Here is a 20,589-nt window from a genome sequence, read left to right as displayed (position 1 = left end):
ATACCATGGGTCATAGGGTAGTAGTGTGGGGACATCTCCGTATAAGTGAGTTCTCAGGATGCGGTAGTTGTAGCAGATGCGATTGGAATCCGAGAAGTGTTCCGACAGTCTTCAAGGGTCTTACTACTTTAGTGTCGGTTAGTTTTGGGAACATTAACAGTGGTAAGCCTTGGTTTCCATCAAGACTGATCACGGGATGATACGAAGGATTGGGGATCTTTCCAGTCGGGTGTGTTGTAAGATGTTAGTTGAACCAAAGTGGGGGAGAGTTCTACGAGAGTTCAGGAGCAGAAGGAAATGTGGATTTAGGATGAGTTGCATTCTCATCAGGAAGGAAGGTAACCCAAATGGCTGACTGGATTGAGGGGTATGTGATTTGGGAGTTTGGGAAACTTCCCAACGTAAGGTTCGCGTCGTTGATCGATAGCTAGCTTAGGAATTAGGATGGGGATTCTAGTCAAGACGTAAGTTCGGCCAGGATAATGAGTCGAGTGCATGATAAGAGTGGGAAGTGTTGTAAGACTACGGGATAGTCGTAGCATTCACTAGTAGCCAGACATCATGGAAATGTTGTAAGACTATGGGTTAGCCGCAACATTCACTAGCAGCCAGATAGCAGAGTGTGGGCGAGGCCCGTATCTCCTAGCTAGCGGAGTGTGGGCGAGGCCCGTATCTCCTAGTTAGCAGAGTATGGGCGGGGGCCCGTATCTCCTAGTCAGTAGGGTGTGGGCGAGGCCCGTATTTCCTAGTTTGCGTGATCGGAATCAGGAAAGGATATGTAGATAAGGATTTGAGGTGAAGTTTTACCTGTGTAGCCCTAGATAGGTGAGAACTGGGAGCAAGATCACTCAGTAGTATGGTTTGGGTGAGACCCGTGAGCGAGGGTTGTGTGATCGTAGCAAGATAGGTGGGACCTGGCAGAGACCGTGGGGTCGAGATACATGATCGGGGATTCTAAGATTTGTAGAGCCATGAGTGGAAAGATGGATAGAGCAGTTTTGATAACCGAAGTTTTCTTCGGAAGTCACTAGGAGCGAATGGGAGGGTGATCATTGGTTCAGTAACCGGGTGGAATCCGGTGTTCCAGATAGTGGACAGATAAGTTTGGACCTAGGAGGTCCAAGTTCCTTTGGAAAGTAGGCAAGAGGCAGCGTGATGTTCAAACAAAAGTAGTGATTATGAGGATTCTAGTACGTGGGGTAGCTTGCGGATCCAAAGAGCGAAGACACTTACAATCGGATTGGATAATCTCAGAGTAATTGGTTTGACCCTGTTGTGCAGCTCTCGTCTGAGTCTAACCATTTCACGGATGAATCTTCTACTCGAAGGATTATCTGAGCCTTTTATCAAGTATAAGTATTCTATAGCTGATTATGGACAGGAATTTTGTTTCTAATGGTAGCATCGAGATAATTAAAGTGGGAAGTCCTATGGTAGAACAATTATTCGATGAGGTTCCAACATGGTAATATTTCAGCATGAGCCGTCTGTCGAGGAGACATACCAGTATAGATTTCAGATCTTGGAAAGACAGAGGTAGTCCTCTGTGTGACAGTAAAGATGATCTTTCATCAGGTTTGGAGGGTTCTGATGGTTGGGTTCAGCTGCCTTGGGAAGGCCATTGATTGCGTAGGATGATAGTGATACTTCCAGGATGACGAGTGTCGGTGGTAGTGGAAGAACACCAGTTGGTCCAGGACAGGTAGGAGGAAAGTTGCGGGTGTGGTGTGTGGGGTGTTCGTAGGGTAGGTGACTGTAGCGGACTTCGAGGATGAAGTCCAGTTTATGTGGGGGAGAGTTGTAAAACCTAGAAACCAGAAGGCTAAGTAAGGGAAGATGATAAGGAAATTGAAGGCCTACTCATCGAGTCCATAAGGGATAACTCGACGAGTAGGAAATTAGTTTTGGACGCGGGTAGAGAGACCTACTCGACGAGTTGAGGAGGACCAACTCAATGAGTTTGTCTGGGTTTGGGAAACCCTAGATTCGGGGTTTTGCACCCTATTTAAGCATCTTAATCCCCACCCCTCAGGCTCATTCACAACCTCCAAGTCCCAAACCCTAATCACACGAAACCCTAGTGCTTTGTTTGAGGTTGTGAGCCATTTTGAGTGATCCTTGTATACTTTTGAAGCTTGTGGAAGAAGGGGAGGCTAGAGGGCTCAAGAGGGAGAGAGTAGATCCAGAAACTACACATCAATTGCTAGGTTTTCGGGTAAGCAAGTCCCAACCTTGCTCAATGGTTTCTTAGATCTCTTCTTTTCATTTTTATGAGGGTTTTTGGTCCAAGTATGTTAGCGTGTGGAGAATGGACGTCCCTAGTGGCTTATCTTTCAGATCTGGGATCTAGAAGGGGTTTCATGGCATAAAGGTGCAAACTTTATGATCATGGATGCCCCATGCAAGCTTTAAGGTGTTGTTATGGCCTTTTAAGCCCAAAAGGCCATGAATGGAGGAAAAAGGCAGAAGATTTACGTGTTATGGTAGTGCTTAGAGTATAGATCTCAATGAATATGCCTTAGTTTGAAGTATTGGTAGTTTGTGGACCAACATCTAGGTCCTAAGGAGTTAGGGTTTGAGCCACAACCATTATGTGAGGGTATTAATGGGTAAAGTTGGAAACTTTACCCTTAAAAAGACGTTTTTGGGGTACAAGTAAAGTATGGAGCTTAGATTTGAAGTTTAGGGGCTTAATCCATTGAGATGAAGCCACAGACAGAGGAACTCGACGAGTTGATGAGGGAGTCGGTTTGGTTTGTCCCGATTCTGTGAAGGACCGGACTCGGCGAGTGTGTAGAAGGGCTCGACGAGTTGACTCGGCATGTCTCGTCAGTGAGTAGCGTGGGAACTCGGCGAGTCAAGGGAGTGACTCGACGAGTTGGGTCAACTTAGGGTTGACTTTGACTTTGACCAAGCGTTGACTTTGACAAAAAAATGTTGACTTTGACCGGGGGTAAAATGGTCATTTTACCCTAAGAAGGATTATCAGTTTTTGACTAAGTATTATGTTGGTAATGATAGCTCGAGGAGTTGAGAGATCAGCAGTTCGGGGATCTGCCAGCTAGCAGCAAGAGGTTTATTCGCGGGATTCTGTAGTCAGCTTGTGAGGTGAGTTCTCTCCTGTACGAACGGATCTAAGGCACCATTGTCGGCCCATTTGTGGATGTTAGGGTATACCGGATTTAGACCCGATTTCGGGTTTAGCCCGATGTAGTTTATATGCTTCCAAATTATGGTCCGATGATGGGCGAGGCCCGAGGAAGGTTTGTATGTATGTTTCCGAACTACGGTTCGATGACGGGTGGTACCCGAGGAAGGAATGCATGTTTAGTTATACTTGTTGTCTTTTTGATACTTGTATGTGCCTGGTAAGGAGGTGAGTGTGGGCGGGGTCTCGTATCTCATCACTATCTGAGTATGGACGGGGTTCCATATCTCATTATTAGCATAGTAGGGGTGGGTCCCAAGATAGGCGGGGACTTGAGACTAGCAGTTATAGTGTTGTGTTTGACTATTATGTACTAGCATGATTGTTTATTATTGTTTGTATGCGTATAGCGGGCGGGGCCCAGAGACAGGCGGGGCCTAATAGAAACAGATATGTATACCGAACGGGGCTCGATGCGAGGCGGGGCCTGATGCCGGATTCGTCCGATGTCGGGCGGGGCTCGAGGTAGTGGGCTAGGTCCATGTATTCTGTTATGTGATTATGTGTATGGTATGTGGTAGTTTGGGGAGACTCACTAAGCTTCGTGCTTACAGTTTTCAGTTTTGGTTTCAGGTACTTCCACTAGTAAGGGGAAGAGCTCGGGATGACTGCATGACACATACCACGGCTTTTAGCCTGGGAGGATCCACTCTGATAATTTGACATATGATTTTGATACATCGATTGATGATATGAGATTTTTGAGATACATGATTTATGACATTTTGGTACTTGTGATTTTGTTATTATGATGTTTGATGAAATATGGTTTTTTTAAATGATTTAAAAAGAAATTTTTGGACTGTATGTTTGGGATGTTACATGTATAGTGTAGGTTTGGTATATATATTAGTAGTATAGGGTCCTCATTGTAACATAATATACTGGTGTATTATTTATACGTATGGAATGCATTGGAAACCCTAATGGGTATTTTCACAAACCAACATGGTATCAAGCCAAGGGTTTTTCTATGGCCGCATGAAACCATCGACTATCATACAGTGTCATTTTTTTCTTCATCCAGGTCAAATTAAATTAACCCTCTTTCTTAGTTTCCTTCTGCAATTCAAGCTTCCATCTCTGTTCAAGATCAAACCAATGTCGTCGCTGCTTCTTGACGTCTTCAAATTAGCAGAAAACGCACGACCAGTGAAGAAAAGCACGTCATCTACTTTTGTTCCCTTTCGTCGATCATCAGTTGTTGTTCCCTGTTCACATCAACTCTGGATTGGTGCTAGTTATCTTGCTACAATCCTTTTGCCAAAGGTTAGTGTTCTGATTTTATTATGTGTTTTAATTTCATGGGTTTCGTGATTTTCTGGTGTTATGTCATCCCGTTGCTCCCATGCCACAAGCCTATCCGCAACAATTTTTCTATGGGCCACAGCCCATGTCATCGCATATCAGGCCCCCAGGCCAAGTGGCAACTGCCAAAGGCTTCCCGCCTTCACCCTTGTTTGTTGGCAGCCACACCTCGGCTCGATCACAGCAACAACAACCAACCAATCTCTCATCCGTGTTTCAGGCCATGTCAGTTCAACCGCCTCCCGACAATCACTACTACATGGATACCGGTGCGAGTGCTCACATGTCTTTGAACCAAGGTAACATGTCTACTCTAACACCATGTAATTCTAGATCTGTTATGGTTGGTAATGGTTCACTCCTTCCGGTTACTGAAATTGGTCACTCATTTCTTCCTAACTCTCAAAACAAACTTCATTTAAATGATGTTCTTGTTTCAAATCAAATGGTCAAAAACCTTATCTCTGTTCGTAAATTTATTACTGATAATTGGGTTTTTGTTACATTTGACCCGTTTGGTTTCGCTGTGAAGGATCTTAATACAGGTTCTCTTCTCCAACGTGTCGACAGTGTCAATGATTCGTATCCGTGTCATCCTTCGTCTCTATCCAAGGCTCTTGTCACGGTCTCTCTTCCTACATGGCATCAACGTCTTGGTCATCCTAGATCCTTAGTGCTTAGTTTTGTGCATTCTCGTAATTTTATTTCTAGCAACTAGAATAAGCTCCCACTTTGTCATACTTGTCAACTTGGGAAACATAATCGTTTGCCTTTCACTTCATCTACATCTAAAATTCTCGTGTTTTTGAGCTTATACATTCCGACTTATGGACATGACATGTTATAAGCTTAGATGTTTTTAAGTATTATATTTTATTTTTGGATGATTTTTCTCATTTTTATGGGTTTTTCCTTTGTGTGCAAAATCTGAAGTTTACACTGTTTTTTTTTTAATTTTAGAATGTATGTCAAAAATCAATTTAAAACAGACATCCAATCTTTTCAGTGTGATAATGGTCGTGAATTTAACAAAAAATTGCTTCTTGCTTATTTTCAAACTAATGGCATTTCTGTTCGTTTTTCATGTCCGTACACGTTACCTCAAAACGGTAAAGCCGAAAGATCCATACGCTCCATCAACAATATTTTGCGCACGTTTCTATTTCAGGTGTCTCTTTCCACCAAGTTTTGGGTAGAAGCTCTTCACACTGCCATTCACACACTTAATCTTCTTCCTACCACAACCCTTTCCTATAAAACATTAAAACCCTATTTGAGGTGTTATTTGGTTTTTTCCCTACTTATGATCATTTGCGAGTCCTTGGTTGTTTATGTTATCCAAACACCAGCGCCACAGCTCCACACAAACTCTCACCTCGTTTGGGTCCATGTGTTTATCTTGGCCCTGCTTCTGATCATAAAGAATACAAATGCCTTGATCTCATCACTCAGCGTGTCATTATCTCTAGATATGTTGTATTCGATGAAGATCATTTTCCCTACTCAGAATTTCACGCTGCTCCCAATGCTTCTGAGTTAGACTCTCTTGTTCAGGATGATGATGACTCTTTTTCTCATCTTGTTACATCTCCTGACTGTGTCACGTCTGCTCCCGTAACCATGACACCCTCTCCTTCCGCTACCCCGACGTCACCTCCTCCGACACCGCCTTCTGATTCCCCGCATGTGCCTCTTGTCACTTCTTCTACGGTCTCTGGTCACCCTATGACTACCTGTTCTAAGACTGGTTCCCAGTAGCCGCGTACACTCTTTAATTTGTCTGTCATCTCTGATATCTCTGCCATTCCACGCTCTACTGCACAAGCCTTGTGTGACCCCAATTGGAAGATTGTCATGGATGCTGAAATGGCTGCCCTTGATTCCAATCACACATGGGACTTAGTTCCTGTCCCCCATAGGCTAACATTTTTGGTTTTCGCTGGCTTTATCGCCACAAATTTGACTCCCTTGGTCAACTAGATCACTACAAAGGACGCCTCGTAGCCCAAGCTTTCTCTCAGTAATCGGGAATTGACTTTGACGATACCTTTAGTCTGGTTGTTAAACCTACTACTATTCGTACTGTCCTTAGTATTTCTGTCTCTCGGCAATGGCAATTCATCAACTTGATGTTAAGAATGCCTTTCTTCATGGTGATCTCACTGAGGTTGTTTACATGAAGCAACCTCCAGGCTATGTACATCCACAGCATCCCGATTATGTCTGCCACTTATGCAAAGCTCTGTATGGTCTCAAAGAGGCTCCTCGTGCCTAGTACCAACGATTTGTTGTATATATTTCCTCGCTCGGTTTCAAGAGCAGTTTCTCTGACAGCTCTCTTTTCACTTTTCACCGTGGACATGAAACAATATATCTTCTTCTTTATGTTGATGATATTGTTCTCACTGCTTCTAGTCGATCACTCATTACACGAGTTATTACCCGGCTCTCCACTGAGTTTGCCATGACGGACTTAGGACTGTTATCTTACTTTCTTGGCATTCCTGTTGCACGTACTTCCACTAGTCTTTTTCTCTCACATGCAGTTTTTGCAAGAGAGATTATTGCTCGCGTTGACATGCTCTCTTGTAATCAATGTAGCACTCCGACGGACACCAAATCTAAGCTTTCTTCAGAAGAAAAGCCGGTCTCTGATTCGACCTTGTATCGAAGTCTTCAGGTACATTACAGTATATGACTTTAACTCGCCCTGATATTGCGTATGCTATTCAGCAGGTCTGTCTCTTCATGCATGACCCATGTGAACCTCACTTTTATGCTTTCAAAAGAATTTTATGCTACATCCAGGGTACTATAGGTCATGTTCTTTACATTCGTCCGTCTAATGTCGATCGCTTGGTTGCATATTCTGATGTTGATTGGGTCGGGTGTCCTTCGACACGTCGGTCCACCTATGGGTTCTGCGTTTATCTTGGGGATAATCTTGTTTCATTGTCTTCAAAACGTCAATATGTTGTATCGCGGTCCAGTGTCGAAGCCGAGTATAGGGGGTAGCTAATGTTGTCGTTGAAGCCTCTTGGCTTCGCAATCTTTTACTCGAGTTGTCTTGTCCTTTAACTCGTACTACTATTGTGTTTTGTGACAATGTGAGTGCTATGTATTTAGCATCTAATCCAGTTCAGCACCAACGAACCAAACATGTGGAAATAGATTTACATTTTGTTAGGGAATGTGTTGCCATTGGTCAAGTTTGCGTTTTGCATGTTCCATCTGCACACCAGTTTGCTGATATATTTACAAAGGGACTTCCTACACAATTATTTACAGATTTTCGTAACAGTTTAAGCATTCGTGAACCTCCCGCTCAAACTGAGGGGGAGTGTTAGTAAACTATTTCTTTTATTTCTATATAGTGTAGGTTTGGTATATATATATATTGGTAGTATAGTGTCCTCATTGTAACATAATATACTGGTGTATTATTTATACGTATGGAATGCATTGGAAACCCTAACGGGTATTTTCATAAATCAACACTTTGTAGATTTTATAAAGCCTTTTATAAAATATAAACTTTAACGTTTTGGTAAAAAACAAAAAAGTTTTTCTAATCTAAAATTTTGTACATGACTTAACAAATCATACCATATGATATATTATGTTATTTGTCATTGAAAATTATTATTTTCACAAAATAAATAATTATAATTTCTAATTGATTATAAGAGTTTATGAATATTTATTAAAATCAAATTTTAATAAATAATCAGTTGTATCAAATTGTTGTTAGTGTAACCCTTTATGATTATATGTTGATTAGCAATATCATTCTAATATGATTATTAAGCATACAATATCTTTCAAGTCTCATTAGAAAATTATGGTCCTTGGATACGAATAGTAATTTTCTGAATTTTTGAATATTTCGGATTTACCATATCTAATATATATTACTTTCTATAATATATATATATATATATATATATAAATGAAATAAATGGGAGAGTTGGAACTTGGTTATAGTTTATTAACCAAAATTCTTTTTTTTACTTTTTAAGTCTACACTACTAATTTAACTTTATGTTTTTCTAGTTATTTAAAGTAGAGATATGTCATCCATCCCATGTTTTTACCAAGTTAGAGGATGTTTGATAGTTGTTGACTGAGTCAGATCTGACTGAGTAGATGTCTAATTGGATCTGAAGCTCTAACTGATTATGCCTCTGATTGAAACCATACTGTTTGATTACGCCTATGACCAAGTGTGTTAAATGTTCAATATGACCATTTTACCCTTTTATTCATTTTTGGGTTATTCAGTTGATAAAATAGCCAAAAATACCCTTTTTATAACAAATTATATATTTACAAAATAGCATACAAAGGAATAGAATATATATAATTAACAATGACAAAAATACCCTTTATAAAACAAATACATATATTTACAATCTTTTACAAATTGTCCTTTGTCTGATACTTTCTAGAAAATCTAGGAGAAACATATCATAATTTCTCGAATTCGTTACATGTTGTCACAATGTTACTTAAGCCACATCATCAAGGTTATTGTTTCCTTTATTCTCAATGTTTGTTCCATCCGTTTTGATAATCATTTCATAGAAATAATATTTCCATTCATTTATGATGTTGTGTAATGTTCTGTTTTCCCCAAGTCTACCCCTCTAATGATGATTATGCTTGTTTCCCTCTCTATTCCAAATAACTTCTGAATTTATGAGCAGAAACCCTCTCTTGCTTTGCATCCTGTTGGAAATACATCACATTCAACAATTATCTATACTCAAGTAAGCAAATGAATGTAATAGATCCTCATTAGTACTCATAACGTCATAAAAGCAATCAAATATTTGACTTTCATTATTAAGAAATAATTTTTTGGACTTAATCAAGAATTTAAAATTGAATACCCAAATCTAGATTTTGAGAAATAATACGATTTGAATCTAAAATACATGGCAGAAAAATCGAACTAAAAAATACATACTGAAAAATCGAACTGAAAAGGGAGGAAAAATAGAGGGCGTTTCTTACCCGTTGATGGAGGCCAAAGCTCAAGAAAGGGGGATAAGGCTTAGGTCGAAGATGGAGGAGTCGGTGCAGATGTCGGAGGTGGGAGGAGTTGCTGGAAGAAATCGTCTATGGAGGCAAGGAGAAGGAAGTCGCGCAGAAGGAGGACATATATAGACAATTTTCAGTCAACGTTTTATTTTAGTGGACCAAATAAGAGCCTTGTGCATTGATTGTGGATCGAGTAAGAGGCAAAATGGATGATATCAAACACACTTATTGGACCGGATCAAAAATGACCTCTTACTAACTAGTAAAAAGTCTATCAAACAAGTCCTCAAGCAACCACGTAGTAGTGTGAGTCGATTTAGATTTTAAACAAATAACCACATTAAAAAAGGAATATGGTGTGAACCTTTTCATGTATTAAAGGCATTCATTTAGTGTCGACCTTTTATGTATTAAAGATATTGATTTTTTCGTTTCATCTTAACTATATTTGCTTAATAGTTAATTTAGGAAAAAAGAATGAGAAATTGATCCACTTAAGAGAAAAAAATATCAATAGACTCGCTATATTTTGGTTTACGTTTTTCATTAGGAGAAAGGTGATGTATTTCACTTCATTTGTTAATTATTAGTCAATATAGAGGAAAAATATTATAATTTATAGTGTTTATTTTGACTAAATGAAGAGAATAATATTGTTATATAGCTATAAAATAATTAAATAATGTTTTTTTGTAATTTTAGGATGTCCGAAATTTCAAATACTAATTTACGTATCAATATCCATTATCTGAAATTTTTGTATAAAATTAATAACATAAAACCACTATATTTTGTCATTTTCCGGCTTAACCATCCAATTTTTTTTTTTTTTGTACTAAAAAACTCATCCACTTTTAGATAAAAACTCTATCTTGAACCACTATGATCTGCAAATGTTGGTCAAATAGATAATGTCTTCTTTTTTTGTTATATGGAAATCATCCATACTTTCAAATAACTCTATCCCAACCTGCAATCATTATGGTTTTTTGTGCTTATTTTTATCGAAAAATTACTATATCAAAAATATAATCTTTTGTCATCTGTAAAAGAACAACTATATCGATATATGTTGATGTCAAACCTTAAAGTTCCTTTTTTTTTTTTTTTTGAAAAACCATTAGGTTTCTGTTTCTATAATTAGTTGAACTTTTTTTAGGTTGAATTTTTCTAAACTAAATAGAAACCAAAATCAAATGGTTTTTCAACAAAAAAATGTACTTTACGATTTAGCATCAACATATATCGATATAGTTATCTGTGTATAGATGACAAATTATAAAATTTAATATATTAACAAAAAACGGATAGTGATTACGATGAGATTTTTTGAAAATATGGGTGGTTTTTGCAGAACAAGAAATGAGGCATTCTTTATATGGCCGACATTAGTAGGTCATAGTGGTTATCATAATTTTTTTTTTTATCAATAATTAGGTGATTTTTTTAGAACTAAATAAAATTGGATGGTTAAAATTGAAAAGTTATCAAAATATAGTGGTTTTTATGTTATTAACCATTTTGGATATCCAATAACTTGAATATTTGGTTTTGAGTACCCCTACTAATAAGCACTATTTGATCATCAAGGTTTTGTTGGAGTGTAGTTGGGGATTTCATTGGTTATTAGGGTTTGCTCGAGTCTAACGCATGTCAAGTGTTCAATAAAGTACACGACTCGTCTGAGAAGATGTTGTTGGCAATAAATATTCTTTATCTCCAATTTTAACGCCCGCAATTTTGGAGTAAAAGTTTTAACACTTAACACATATATTAGCATGTTTTGTGGTGTTGCTTTGCACATCATTTTGATTTTTGACACAAGTTGTTGGTCTCGCTATCAAGTCTTCATCTTCATACTTAATAAAAACCTCCCTTAAACGCCACGTGTCCCTCTTTTAGACCTCATTTTTGACACGTGACACTCTCTCCAGCAATATACTCTATTTTTTCCCGCTCAATTTGTCACGCCACCATTCCACGAAATTACTTCAATTCAGCATTATCAGTTATCAATATCAACATTTGTATCCCTAAATATCAGCAATTAAATTTCAAATCAGTTGCCGAATTTGGTGCATTTCAGTTTTCATTATCTCTGTCCTAAAATATTCCTAAAATACCTTTAGTCAAATATAATTGGAATTTTAATTTTGCTTCCGGTTTTGAACTATCTGTGTATCTTCAAGTTATATCATATCCCTGAAAATAAGGAAAAAAATTGAATTAATTTTTATTATACTAAATATATCTCTAATACAAAAGGAAACTAAAAATCTATACAAAACTTACACGCATATTATTTGAAATTTGAAATTTCAATCCCAAAAATCAGGCTCAAATAAATGCATATACATATATTATTCATCCACGAATCTGCGTCTTAGTTTTATTTGCAAACGCTCTTCTGCTTCAAACCTTCCTTCCTGGACAGCTTCATTGTAATTGATCATAAGTTCCATCAGCCATTCACACTAAGAATAATGGATGAAAAGAACAAAAGGTTAGAGCTTTATTTCGATTGCAACACCTTTTTTCTGTTTTTTTATTTATCATTAAATTACATGTCTTTGATTCCTGATATCCAAAATTTTGACATTTTCTGCAAGTTTACCACCTTTGAACCATCTGTATTTTAATGTTTGAAAGCACTGTATGATTTTTGTTCATTTTTCTAACTACCTTCCTATGATTTTTGTGTCTCTGTGATAAAATACCAAGAAATAGTTTATTACCTTCTCACAGAAATGCTTGCTTTGCCGGCTGAGATCCATTTTATTTATCTGTTTTTCATACTATCACCATAATGGGTACCTAAACAAAAAATTAAAAAAAAACATTATTTACATATTGATGTATAATTTATAGAGAAGTTCAGTTCAATAACTTGTTCCTGTTTTGTGTCTATGTTGCTAAACTTATTTTATTATTAGTTGATGATTTTGATTGTTTATGTGTGTGTGTTTGTGTTTGTGTTTATGTTCCTTTATGTATGAATGTGTGTGTGTTTCTGTTTCTGTTTCTGTTTGTGTGTTTATTGACATCAAATTTAGATCTTTTTTATGTTCCTGTTATTCGAATACAAGAAACAACAATTACTTGTGTCGATGTGACTATTTATCATTATTCATAGCATTGAATTAATAATGTACTTTTCAAACTCAAGAACCATTTGTTCATTTTGTTTACTACCTTCCTATGATGTTTGTGTTTTTGTGATAAAATACCAAAAATATAGTTTATTACCTTCTAACAGAAGGTGCAAGATTAATAGAAAATGGCATAATTGTCTTTTTATATTTTAAATAAATAATGACAGATTTTTATTTACAAGACTGGGATAAATTGGGCTTGATTGATAAAGCTAACTTCAAATAAAAAAAATATAATCTTTTAAAAGTAAATCAACATCTACTGGACATCTGAAAAGTGTAAAAAGAAAATTTAATTACCTGATAACACTCTACTGCTTTATTAAGATTGTCTCTATCTTTATATATAACTCCAAGATTATTGCATGCCTCTACACAATAATGGGGATTGAAGTGGAAAGCAAGTTCATAGAATACAATCGACTGCACATAAACGGGATCTTACTACAATTAAAATTGAACATATTAATTTTATACTTAAATGAAATTTAATGAAAATGGATTAAAAATCAATGTTACCGGTTCAAAATTCAACATTTCCCCATAAGCACGTGGATGAGTTTGTTCAAAATAACAAAAAATAATGATTTGTTTATTATAATGTCAACACTTCCAAAAAAAGATTAATTATTAAAATCAATTTACAAACATTTCTAGCTACAAGCAATCTAGCCTTCATTCAAGAATTTGAATATATATATATATATATATATATATATATATATATATATATATATATATATATATATATATATATAACACATTACTCACTAGACATTGCATTAACCAATAAAAACATAATAGTGGTAGGCACTCGCTTGCTTAAAAAGCTAAGATGGTTACTCTATGTTACTATTTCATACATTTACTATTTTTAGGTAAAATGTTGATTAAAAAATATATTACCCTTTTGAAATCAAAAAGGTATCCGAGTAAATTTGATTTCCTATACTTTAGGACGGAATGTTAAAATCCACATGTCAAAGTATTTGTGAATTTCAATTAGATTCAATTTGGTACTCATTTGCAACCAATGTCATAATGGAATGGAATTGGATTCCTATTCAGGAAAATCACAAATCCTTGCAAATAACACATACATCCGGATTAATGCCCTTATATGAAATTAGGGATGAAATTATTATTGTTAGGAAATTCAACAGCAAATCAAACAAATTTTCAAAAAATCTGCCAAGATTTGAAACGCAATTCCTAAAAAAATCCGAGTATAAGAATTGAGCATAATACGTTTATATCATGAAAATATATATACCAGCTTAATCCGAAATTCCTCTTCTTCTCTTTGTTATCGGTTGCGTCATCGTGTAAACCTATTGAACAGGTCGCCTTGGAATAGGTCATCGTTTTCATGAAACCATCGTCGTCTTGTAATTACTCCTCCCCATCAGATCTTGGTTTTATTAATCTTTCACTTTCACTTGCGTTGTTTATCTTGCTTAGAGATCACCGGCATTTCCAAGAGATTGAAACGACGAGAACATTACCCCCAAATCTGAAGGTATTGATCCCATTTCCCATCTAAACTACTCCACAATTATGTATGTAACACCTTTAATTTTAAAGTATTTACATTTATTACCCCCAAATTACTTCTATTACCTGATTTTGTTAATAAAGTTTTATAAATTTCATTATACTATTTTTCTTTATTTATGTTTTGAATTCTTCTTTTATCGTTACAAAATATAGCGTAATAATGCTTTTTAAAAATATAACATTACTTAGTTAGATAAAAAAAACCAAACCAAACCAAGCTAAAATATAATAATTATGTTCTAATATTTTACAATTATTCATTATGTTAATAGTTTAATACAAAATTACTCAACATTACATATGTTATTTTGCCAAGTAACTCATATTGCAAACAAATAAATCCAATTATATTATTTTTGTTGATTTTATTAATTTTTTTAATCATTACAAAATAAATATAACCATTAATTTTTTTAAAATATAAACAATTTGTTCCAAAAAAACTAATGCAAAAATTAAAACCTAATAAAATAATAAAATAAATTTAAATTCAAAAAAATATATATCGAAGTTTGAATATTATTTAACCAAGTAATTTATAATACAATAGTATCAACAAATAAATGTAAATATAATCTAAATTATTTTCATAAAGTTTATTATCATTACAACTATAAATCAATATTTATTTTTAGTATATAAATAAATTGTACCATGTTATTATTAAAAAACTTAAAATTAAATAAAATATAAGAACATATATTTTAATTTCTAAATGCATATGCAACTTTGTTTATTTTTAACCAAATATTTAATCATGATAATATCTATTTATTAATCATTGCAATACAGTCTCCGCGTAGACATTTTGGGGTATATGCAAGAAATTTATTATTTTTCACTATTTATTAAAAAAGAACATGGATGTCACGGATGCTAGAGAGAAAGAAAAAATATCAGTTATACTTGGATAATAGAAAATCCAAGAAAAAATACGACACATAATCGTCTCAACGTATACCTATTGTACATGATATTCATTTTAGCCAATACCATAATTTTCTTACTTTATTTTACATATGTAATATGTTTTATTTATTTATTTAATTCATAGTGTTCTTTATTATTTTAAAAATTAAAGATTTTTTTTAAAATATTAAATCCTTAACTTTATATCAAAATATGTCCTTAAATTGTTTACTACTATTTTACAGGTTCAAATAACACTACATATGCCTTTAACTCCTTCTAAAAACAATATCCCATTTAAATTCCAAAAAAAAAACAATTTTCATTGGTTGTATGTTTTGCAATGAGTTTTAATAAGAGTCAAGAACAATATTTATTGAATGTTGGTTTGTTTCTCAAGGATCGTGTTTTTACACATGAACAATTGTATGTTACTTTATCTAGAGTTCAAAATAGAGAATGATTAAAATTGTTAAATTTAGATAAGCATGGGGGACTAACAAATAAAACATCTGATATGGTGTATAAAGAAGTTTCTAAAAATTTATAAAAACTTCGTACAATTCTATTATTTATAGCTTATTATTAGTAAATGACCATTAATTCAACATTTTAATTTGTAATCTTTTTTGTGTCTATTTAATTTTCTTATATTATAATAGTTTTTAAATGTCATGTAACAATGTCAGTTCCGTGATTGTTTCTGTTTTTGTTTAAATATATATTCAAATTTATATTGCGTTGTACAAAATCATAATTTTATAACATATCTATAAATACAGTTGTCGATCGGATATTCAAATCAATATGCATACGTAGTTTCAACCAATCATAATATAATTATGAACTTACTAACAAAACATCTATTTTTATAAATTATTAAAAGAATTCATCATTGCTTAATAATTATCATTGTTTAATAATTACCTTATAGTTTAATTAAAATTATTTTTTATCTTACTCTAGTTTATATGTTGAATCTTGGTGTTTATTAGATTTTTTTGTGATTTGATGGGTCCTCTTGAATTTGCCTTTCCAATTGATAGATATTTTCTTTTTCGCCTTCTAAATTTTTGTTAAACCTTTGTAGGATTGTCACTAGGTGATACCCGAGGTTGCATTCCTTGGTTGTTTGTTTGTCGATGGTAAATAAAAATTCTTTAATGGATTCGGAGCAACGAGGATTTGTTATGCTTGATCTATTCTTCTTAGTAGGTTGGGTTATTTGTTTGCCTTTGATCGTTCTAGATTACACTTAGACAAATGCAATTTATTATTGATAATGTTTCACTCAACTCCACAACAAAGACATGTACACATCTTGTAATATCTTGTGGTTGCTATGCACAAGTTTGTTATCACTCAAAAGGATGATCTTGGAATTTTTTATTACTATTATTCTTTTTACAAATTTGTTTCAAGATAATCCATATCCGTTCAATCATTTGACCTTGAAAGATATTTGTTCCAAAAGGCATTTCGAGTGGGAGATATTTCATTATGTGATAGATTTTTTATTTTTTATTTTCTGTTAACCTTACATATAAATTGGTAAAAGAAATGAGTTATTAAATTTCAAATGCACGCCATCATTAATTACTTTTGCTTTACAAGATTGTTTTTATATTGTCAACCATAAATGATGAATTCAATCACTTTTTTCATAAATAAAATTATACGGAGGTAAACTCCAAGTCAAATAAAATAATCTAATATCATTCGATATTTCAAAATAGATAGTATGCTAAACCAAAATAAATACTTTATGTAAATGGAAATTCTATTAAAGTGGCGCTTATTATACTTTCAGATTATTTTTAATTATATGTTGAAATAAGAATTTAATCAATCACATCGGTAAGAATTTAATGATGCATCAGTCATTATAGTCGAACATATTTTGCATTGAAGTGGATGGAGTAAATTCTCATCAACAAAAACGGTGATAATTCCAATGTAATGCGATTTCTGATTTCTCTATACACAAATTCGAAACAAAGAATCTGATAATCCAATCGCTTAACCAAAGAACAAATTCATCAACATTTCAAAGTCAAATCGTTAAAATAAGCAAGAGAATTAGAATTTCTGAATTTCATGATCAATATCAATGTAAGATTTCTAAAAAGAAATAATAAAAATAAACGAATAATTCATATGAAGATGGAGACAATTAAGACGAATTCGTTGGACCTGGAGACACCTGAACTGGACTCGGTGGACTAAATGCCTGCGGAGGCGCAGCCGTAACTGCAGCAGGAGGAGTAACTACAGAAACTGGTGGAGGAAGCTGCGGCGATGGATTACTAACCGCTGCAGATGGCGGTTGTGACAGAGAGGTATCCGGTGGCGATGGTGGTGGCAGAGAGGTTTCCGGGGGAGATGGTGGTGGCAGAGAGGTTTCCGGCGGCGATGGTGGTTGCAGAGAGGTTTCCGGTGGTGGTGGTGGAGGTGATGCGTTGGAATTAACGGTAGGATCGGATGGATTGGATGTACTAGGATTAGGTAAGGAAGGGAAAGGAAGTTGTAACGGTGGCGGAGGAGAGTACTCCGACAGCGAGCAAGACTCGCCGGAGCATTTATGAGATTTGGGATGGGTATTGTGGCCGACGATGCCGAATCCGATGACGAGACCAGATACAACTATTACGGCAATGAAGAAGATGAAGATCTTCGTTGCTTTACCTACATAACACATTATTACCTTTTTCACTCTACTGAATTTGCAGAAACTCGGAAGAAATAAAAATGGCGGAATTCGGCTTGTTATCACTCATGGCTTGAATGGTGGGATTTATTCCAAGGTTGAAATTAATAAGTTCAGAAGAAAGTACAGTTATTATTGCGTATAGTACAAGATTAGAAAGCACGGTGGTTTGGATTTGGAAATTTGGTTACAGACAAATTATGATTGCTAAAAAGGGTGGTGTGCTGGCTTTAGTGTTAGCACGTGAAGCCAATTTAGGTTTTCTCGGTGGAGGCATCGGTTAGCCCCCCGTGACACCGTGACTATCAAAATTGTTTGGAGTCTAATTTTCCAAAAACTATATATAATTTGCGACATTTATATAATTGTAACATCTAATTTTCATAAAGATTTTGGCATGAAGACTGACTATAAATTCATAGTCATGTGATATATCAAATCATTATTTATATTTATATAACATATATATGCGTCTTCCACCAAAAACTGTTATCTCCAATTACGTGTAGACGAGTTTACCAAACTTATACATTATCAAATCCCATGCCCCGTTCAAAAAACTTTTTTTAGGCCGTTCAAATAACTGCATTTATGGTTTTATACCTTCTCTTTTTATGAAGCTCATTTAACCCTATTGGAATGCATAAACTTAAAGTTTAATGAGTTCACGAGTTCAAATAATATAAACTGCATAGGGGTGATTGGTGAAGTTTTGGGTGCAACTCCTCGTTTAGGATTCTTTCATTGATTTTTGTTTGTATGGGGTGAAATTTTGGGTGCCACACACTTGGCGTCGGATAAAAAATTTCAAAGAGGTCGACTATGTGTTCTTAAGGTTCAAGACCAAAGAGTTGACTGACATTTCCAATGGGATCGATTAAGGAGATAATGGTTTCAATTCTTATGCAAAAGGGTAAACTAGAGGCAGGTAACTTGTCGGATCAATCGAGGTTTTCACAAGGTTTGATCCGTCAAAGAAAAGACTTAGAAGAAAAAAGCAGTAGGTCATAGGAGTGCAAATTGAGTTGTTTGATAGAAAAAAGTTGCATAAGTCTTAATTATTTAATAATCCAAGCCTAGTATTAGCCCAATTTGACTAGTCTAACACCACAACCCAAACACAATATGTTTAACTCATTACTTGATCCATTTGATTAAATGAGTTGGACAAGACTTATAAGATGGGAAAAGGTTTTCTCTTCCACCAATGTGGGATAAGTCCCACATTGTAATTTTGTAGAGCAAAGTTCTAACCGTCTATCCATAGTTTACGGATTCAAGTTTGGTAAGGAAGAATACACCGGCACTTAAGGATGTGTTTGTATTGAATATAACGTTTTACTTATTATGTACGTCAAGGTGGAGTTTTGTGAACATACTAAATCTAGGGACCATTACTATAAATAAGGAATAAGTGAGTTTGATCAATTTACTTGTAGCGATGTACACTGAACACTTTCCATCATAGTTTTAGAGTTTTGTTTCCTTAATCTCTTCGTACTTTCCTTTGTTTTTTTATTATGCATTCATCACACACAAATAAGATTGTTGATTACTTGGCCATTCTTTTGTTCATTCTTGTTGCAATTTTTTCATAATTATTGTTTTGTTTCCGTTATTGAACAACCACTAATAACGTAAAATACCAATTAGCACATTTTCAATATAAAATAACTGTATGTAACCTATTATTTTTTCTAACAACCAACAATATCATCTGGAACAATCACTAGCAATAGATTTTCAAGCCACAATATGTGTTAGACCTAGATGCTGGGTTATCTTTTTTCAAACAATGAACGTTGTGGATATGCAAAAGAAAGCATGACAAACTATTCATATGGCAGGTTCATCTCATGTGGTTAGTTCGTGCAATGATACCCACTAATAAATCATCATAAAACAATGGTAAACTTAAAAAAGCTGAGTGATGCATTTTATCAAACAGTTAAAATGCATACCTGATATCCAACATATTTTGAACTTCTTCACCAAAAATTCATCTTCCAACTTAAATGATCTAGCGCAACACGATTGGCAACAGACATTATTTGAAAAAAGTGGAGATTATTATTTTATAAAAGGTGGAGATGCGGGGTATCGATCCCCGTACCTCTCGCATGCTAAGCGAGCGCTCTACCATCTGAGCTACATCCCCATTTTGTATTCTTCTCACTTGAAAAGACTTAGAAAACCATAATAATCATCACAAATTTTAAGGAACACTTTTATGTTTGATTCGACATAGTTTGAAGTTCTGCAACATAAAAGCTCAAGCGCTTCAATGTAGAAGCAATCCTCCTACATCCCGCATGCTTTGAATTTATTGATCTCTTCAATATAGATTCATATTAAAGACGGAAATGAAATTAAAAATTCAAAATGTTTGGAGATGCGGGGTATCGATCCCCGTACCTCTCGCATGCTAAGCGAGCGCTCTACCATCTGAGCTACATCCCCATGTGCGTCTATATATCTAACTTATAAGATCTGAACTTATGCTTATCAAAAAGACCAATCAAAAAACGAAAATAGCAAGATACTTTTCTGTTTCATACAAAATCGCTACTTTTAATATACTTAGAGTTTGATATTGACAAATAAAGATGCATGCCTTATGAAAATAGAAGGGTTTTGATGGTAACACAACTTTTTTTTTTGTATGTTAGAAAGTTAAAAAAAAAAAACGATATTGATTTTAGTTT

The 20,589-nt window shown here is 34.8% G+C and overlaps 1 long non-coding RNA gene and 2 other non-coding genes across 4 annotated transcripts; all 3 read right to left on the bottom strand.

Annotated features, from left to right (window-relative positions):
* Nucleotides 1–11,250: 11,250 nt before the first annotated feature.
* Nucleotides 11,251–14,250, bottom strand: LOC145166179 (uncharacterized). 2 transcript variants are annotated; one of them, XR_013740422.1, is made up of 6 exons: nt 13,985–14,250; nt 13,012–13,155; nt 12,295–12,373; nt 11,852–12,033; nt 11,683–11,761; nt 11,251–11,592 (listed from the first exon to the last, which is right to left on the bottom strand). It is a non-coding gene; the product is annotated as an uncharacterized LOC145166179 (long non-coding RNA). The 2 variants fall into 2 exon arrangements; XR_013740421.1 differs by having other exon boundaries at nt 13,012–13,134.
* Nucleotides 14,251–19,969: 5,719 nt separating this feature from the next.
* On the bottom strand, nt 19,970–20,042 carry TRNAA-AGC (transfer RNA alanine (anticodon AGC)). Its single transcript has one exon. It is a non-coding gene; the product is annotated as a tRNA-Ala (tRNA).
* Nucleotides 20,043–20,271: 229 nt separating this feature from the next.
* Nucleotides 20,272–20,344, bottom strand: TRNAA-AGC (transfer RNA alanine (anticodon AGC)). Its single transcript has one exon. It is a non-coding gene; the product is annotated as a tRNA-Ala (tRNA).
* Between the last annotated feature and the right edge of the window lie 245 nt (nt 20,345–20,589).

Source organism: Lactuca virosa, chromosome 3, assembly GCF_052849685.1.
Source record: "Lactuca virosa cultivar CGN04683 chromosome 3, Lactuca_virosa_CGN04683_v6, whole genome shotgun sequence".
Taxonomy (NCBI): Eukaryota; Viridiplantae; Streptophyta; class Magnoliopsida; order Asterales; family Asteraceae; genus Lactuca; species Lactuca virosa.
The sequence above is the reverse complement of the archived record's forward strand: the minus strand, read 5'-3'. Positions and strand labels throughout refer to the sequence as shown.